Here is a 6400-nt window from a genome sequence, read left to right on the forward strand (position 1 = left end):
TTAACACGAATGTTCGGCACTAAATTCACATGAGATTTGTCTGTTCAGACCAATGCAAAAAATGTCAGTAAATGCAGTGTCAATCTCTGACAGTAGGTGGTGCTCATGGAAAAACGGAAAAACTGCGTATCTTTCTCAATATGCATTCTTGTCTGTACTTGTGTTCTTGTGGACTTGTGAAACGTCATCAGTCGCTGCCCAAGTACTGTCCCAATACATGTGTTTGCATTTTGGCAAGAACGGTTAAAAAACCCAGAAGTGTTCTTGACACGCCCATTTTACAGAGGATGTATCGGTTGGTATCTTGTGTGAACTTGTTGGCAGAAATATCCCGAAACGAAGCAAAATGTATATCTACATCTGGGGAGCGATATTTTTTTTCCTAGGATGGTAGGGGAAGACTCATAAATGGTATTAACCCCAGTGACGGGTAGGTTTAGGGATGGGGTTGGGGTAGGTCATATATACAGTCGTGGTCAAAATTGATGGCACCCCTGATAAATATGATAAAAATGGCTATAAAAAATAAATCTGCATTGTTTATCCTTTTGATCTTTCATTAAAAAATTTTACAAAAATCTAACCTTACATTGAAGTAAAATAATTGAAAGTGGGGGTAAATAACATTATAAAATAAATGTTTTTCTCCAAAACACGCTGGCCATAATTGTTGGCACCCTGTTATTAAATACTTTTTGCAACCTCCTTTTGCCAAGATAACAGATCTGAGTCTTCTCCTATAATGCCTAATGAGTTTGGACAACACCTGACAAGAGATCAGAGACCATTCCTCCATGCAGAATCTCTCCAGATCCTTCAGATTCCCAGATCCATGTTGGTGCTTCTTCTCTTCAGTTCACTCCACTCATCAGGTCAGGGAACTGGGACGGTCATGGCAAGAATCTTCATTTTGTGCTCAGTTATCCATTTTTGTGTTGATTCTGATGTTTGTTTTGGACCGTTGTCCTGATGGAAGATCCAACCTCGGCCCATTATAAGATTTCTAGCAGAGGCCGTCAGGTTTTTGATTTTTTTTATCTGTTTGTATTTGCTAGAATCCATAATACCATGTATCTGAACAAGATGTCCAGGACCTCCAGCAAATAAATAGGCCCACAACATATAAGATCCAGCAGTGTATTTAACCGTAGGCATGGGGTACTCTTCATCCCTGTTTGCACCAAACACATTTGCTGGGTTTGCTGCCAAAAAGACTTTCTGACCCCAAGACTCCAGTAATCTCTGCAATTCTTCATCTGTGATTCTTGAAGAGTCTTTGGCCAGTCAAACCATCCTCCTCACTATCCATTAAGATAATATAGACACACGTCCTCTTCCTGACAGATTCGTAACATCTTTAGTTGATTATAACTTCTTAATTATTGCCCTGATGTTCAAAATGGGGATTTTCAATTCTTTAGATGTTTTCTTACAGCCACTTTCTATTTTGTGATGCTCAACAATCTTTTGCTGCACATCAGAACTATATTCTTTGGTTTTATTCATTGTGATGGATGATTCAGGGAATTTGGCCTTTGTGCTTCCTCATATTTAAACTCCTGTGAAACAAGAAGTCATAGCTGGACAATTTCATGTTCCTAGTCACCCTGGTGTGCTAAAAAAGGTAAATATTAATGGGAATACACTGTAACGTAGCTTTCGCCGGACAGCAGATCCGTAAACTCAGCCGCGGGTTTCAGTGCTGCATTCACGGACTCAAGGACAGCGATGTCCTGACAGCTTGGATTTAGATGTTGGTGTCTCCGGTCATCCAAAACTCTTCTGATAGCCGGGATTTGCTCCAAAACCCTTTCCACCATTTTTTGTTTGGTGCCCCATCTCGTAGCGCAATCCTGAAAAGAGTATTGGCCGTTAAAGGGGTCATATAATGCCATTTTTGTACAAGCTAATATGTTTCTTTAGGGTCTAAATTAAAAGTTTGTAATATACTTAAAAAATTCTCATTAGTATTGTAAGAAAACACTCATTTTACCTGGTCAAAAACAGCTCTGTTTTCAGCACGCCGTTTCAGTGCATGTGTCTTTAAATGATAATGAGCTTTGCTCACCCCGCCCCTCTGTTCTGTGGGGCGTTCTGAAACAACGCACGTGGACCGTTGCCTTGACAACTTGAGTTGAGTTGAGGTTATATTTTGGAACAATAATGGCAACGGGAGTTTCTGGGGATACGTCTTTGCAACCATACCAATTTGAACCTGATTTGGTGCCCCATCTCGTAGCGCAATCCTGAAAAGAGTATTGGCCGTTAAAGGGGTCATATAATGCCATTTTTGTACAAGCTAATATGTTTCTTTAGGGTCTAAATTAAAAGTTTGTAATATACTTAAAAAATTCTCATTAGTATTGTAAGAAAACACTCATTTTACCTGGTCAAAAACAGCTCTGTTTTCAGCACGCCGTTTCAGTGCATGTGTCTTTAAATGATAATGAGCTTTGCTCACCCCGCCCCTCTGTTCTGTGGGGCGTTCTGAAACAACGCACGTGGACCGTTGCCTTGACAACTTGAGTTGAGTTGAGGTTATATTTTGGAACAATAATGGCAACGGGAGTTTCTGGGGATACGTCTTTGCAACCATACCAATTTAAACCTGATTCGGACTCTGAACAAGATGACGGCTGTAAAAGATTTCTTTCGATTAATACCGTTCCAAATTATTTTACATCCTACCAGGACATATAAATAATCCCGCGGTAACTAAGGAGCCTATCTCTTAGTCGAACTTTTAAGAGTTAGGTGAACAGTCTCTACAAATTCGTATTTTATTATAAAGATAATAAGAATTATGAATATAATAAATCTCCCCTTTGTAGTATAAATCTACCTTTTTAGGTACTCTTCAACCGTGTTCGCTATACAACAATAACCCTGTTGTAAGCTAGGCTATCAATCAATCAAACAGTGCATACATCTTCTTTAACAGAAATGAATGCTCACCCTCTGGTAGTTTTCTCCCGGTTAGGATCCTTCTGGTCCAGGGAAGAAAAGTGGAGACGTACTCAAGAATTCCAAGTTCCAGTCAAATGATTGTAATAAATGCTGAACAATATTTATTAAAAGAATCAAAATGAAAAGAAAACTTGTTACAGAATATAATAAAGTTCTGAACTAACAGAGTAATGTTAGCTAGGCAATTAATGGCTTCTTGTACCCGGAGTGCAGGGGTTCCGGGCTGGAGATTACAAGGAAGAGCGATCTTCCCGTCCAGATTTCTTCCTTTTATATCCTGAATTGAGGTGTCTACATCATATTTACTGTAAGCACAAATAGACTAAACATCACATGCACAACAGCTGATCCCAGCTAGCGTAGTCTATTTTCTATACCCGCATGACTGTCCTTCTGAGAATACAATAGCTCCTTTGTATGTCTGGACACAGACCCTTGTCACTGTTCTCTCATGTGACTTGGGAGAAACAGGGATAGACAGAGTACTCTTTATTCAAAACAATGTTTAGATTGTCATGTGTTTTAGCAAACCAGGAAGTTCCTCGGCAGCTTTTGCAGGCTTTTTATTGTGACCCTTTCTGCGTTGACGTCGAGTTTGAGGTGAGATTGAAGCGAGTGCAATGACACTCTCAGGTGGAGCCTCGTCACCTTTCTTCACACGGCCCAGAAGAAGTTCGACCATTACGGCTCGGACAGGACGTTTCTGAATGGTTGGTTAACGCAATGCCATTTTGATCTATTCTTGTATGTACTGGCACGGTAGAATAGTGAGATACAAACGCTACGTGTTTAGCTTTACTTATTTATAGGTTAGTTCGTTGACAGATTGATGCTCAAAAACTATTTTTGTAAATGTTAGGCTTCTCAATGATGCTTATTGTGTATCGTTATCTCTGTGTTGACTGTTTCTAGCAGTAGTTGAAAGATAACGTTACCTAATAATTTGTTGTACACAGTTTTTATAACACATTACCATAAAGCGTTGTTCATTATTATACAGTATAGGATTATGAGTTGTTTTGAGAACGTCGTTACATAGAAAACATGCCGTAATGTACCCTACGATGCAGTAATGAGTGTAAACATTAGCCACATTCATCATAAAGTGCAAGCGATTTGCAAAGATTAATATACAGGTTAATAAAACGTTATACTTCTTCTGGAATTGCAGCAGGCACACAAATAGTTGGTACAGATTAGTTTTTCAGCTTTATAGGCTACTGACACTCGTTTAAAAAGAAGTCTGGTGAGAAATGATTAGCGCAAACATAATGGCATTTAGATTGATCGTTGGGAATATTTCCTTCAAAAACTAAACTCAGCCACTGCGTCTTCAGCGGGTCGGATTTCGGAACAGTAAAATGACTGCTGTGTTCCTTATTACATCTAAGAACTGAACACCACAATCGCTTAGACGCCATTCTGCTCCAGCATAACAACAATGGCGGACTACTATGACGACAGCTGTCACAGCTCACTCAGGGCGGGTCTTGTGTTGAAACACGGCTGTCAATCACAATCGCGGGAGGGGCGTTGGATATTATGACGTCACAATATCGAACGGCTTGATTTCAGAGAGGGTCAAACATATAAGGAGATTAAAACAAAACCACTGGATGGATTTTTATCATGATAGGATGGTTGTGTACAGGCACTGCCAACAGACAATTCAGTGCAATCAACTTGTAAAAGTGCATGCACCATTATATGACCCCTTTAATAAAAATTTAAAAATTCGATTCAGGTGAATTCTAAGGAGTTTTGCTGGGAGACAAGGGATATGCATGCCTGTCTTATCTCTTGACTCCCTATCAGGAGACACAGACTGAGGCACAGCACAGCTACAATATTGCCCATGCACGCACAATAGCTCGTATAGAGATGGCATTTGGGCTCATCAAGTCAAGGTTCCAGTGCCTGAATTACCTCAGAGTGACTCCACAAAGGGCATGTGACATTGTAGTTGCATGTGTTGTGCAACATAACATTGCCTGTCTGAGGAGAGAGAGGCAACCAAGGATTGTAGAGGAAGACTGGGACATTGAAGCCATTTTGAGGACAATGAAACAGGCAGGGTTATAAGAGACAGTTATGCCAATAATTATTTTGGTTAATACGGTCCAAACTAGGGATGTAAATGGTTAATCGATTATTGATTAATTGTCGACAAGAATTTACTCGATTAAATTAAATTAATTGTCGGCTAATTGAACATTGCGAGCGTGACACGAGGTTCTCGCGGGCGATGAGAGAACCGACACAAACCTGAGGCGGCAAAAAAGAGACCAAACATGAGGCGGTCAAAACGGAGTGGAGTGTGGGAGCATTTCAAATTTGAGGCGAAGGAGGACGAAAAGTGCCACCATTGCGCATATGCTTCAGTTATTGTGTGTGAGAGAGATCTCAGGACTGGTGGGAGCATACTGGCTTTAAATATTGGCTTTAACGAGGAGCAGTGGGTCCGAAATTTTGTTGTGTACAACAATATGTTGTGTCAACGTTTGTCCACATTCCTCGTACGACACGTTTCGTCGGGTCATCCGTCACTTTGCAGATGCGCGTGGGTTTCTCTCATCATTAAACTGCGGAGACGTTGCCTAATGCCTCAGAAAATCCGACCTGCCTGTTTACATGACAATCGCATTGGCACAGATTTAATTCCACATATGAATGAGGCCTGAAACCGATCTCGATCTATCCGAATGCATGCGTTTTTTTCCTGTTTACACTGTCATAGAACACATCAAATCTGTGTCAAATGTGAGAAAAAAATCGGAATTTGGTCACATTTCACTGACAGTGTAAATGAGGGACGCCCTCTAATTTTACTGTCACCTTCCTCAGGGATGATTTAAGTTGTGTTCAGTTCTATATTTGAAGTTTCCAGGTCTAGTAATATTACTGTTACCTTTCTCAGACCGAGGGGGGTTATAAGTGCTGCTGCTGCTAATGTTTCAAGTTTTTCATTCAAGTAGTTTACCAGATAGATTATTATATGTAGGCTTAATATTGTAAGCTAAGCCTACCCATGTAGATTTTTATTTAACATTTATTTTATGTTGCTTAATGTTTCACATGCAACAGGTGTATGGAGATAGATTTGTGTCTTTATTACATGCGAGTAAATAAATGATCTGAGAGAAAAAAAAAAGTTTGAGAAAAAAGTTATCACACTGATAGCAAAAAAGCATTTCATGAGAGAAAAAATAATATTTGAGAGAAAAAGTTTTCATACCAATAGCAAAAAATAATCATATTTGAGACTAAAAAAGTTTTGAGAGAAAGTATTTTCTCATAGAACATAAAAAATAAAAAAAATCATATTTTAAAAATTATTTCTCTCTCAAAATACTATATTTTTTGCTATCAGTGTGAAAATATTTTCTCAAAAAAAAAAAAAAAGTTTCTCTCAAAACGCTTTTCTTTGCTCTCG

This window comes from Scardinius erythrophthalmus, assembly GCF_964197995.2.
Source record: "Scardinius erythrophthalmus genome assembly, chromosome: 1".
Classification (NCBI taxonomy): Eukaryota; Metazoa; Chordata; class Actinopteri; order Cypriniformes; family Leuciscidae; genus Scardinius; species Scardinius erythrophthalmus.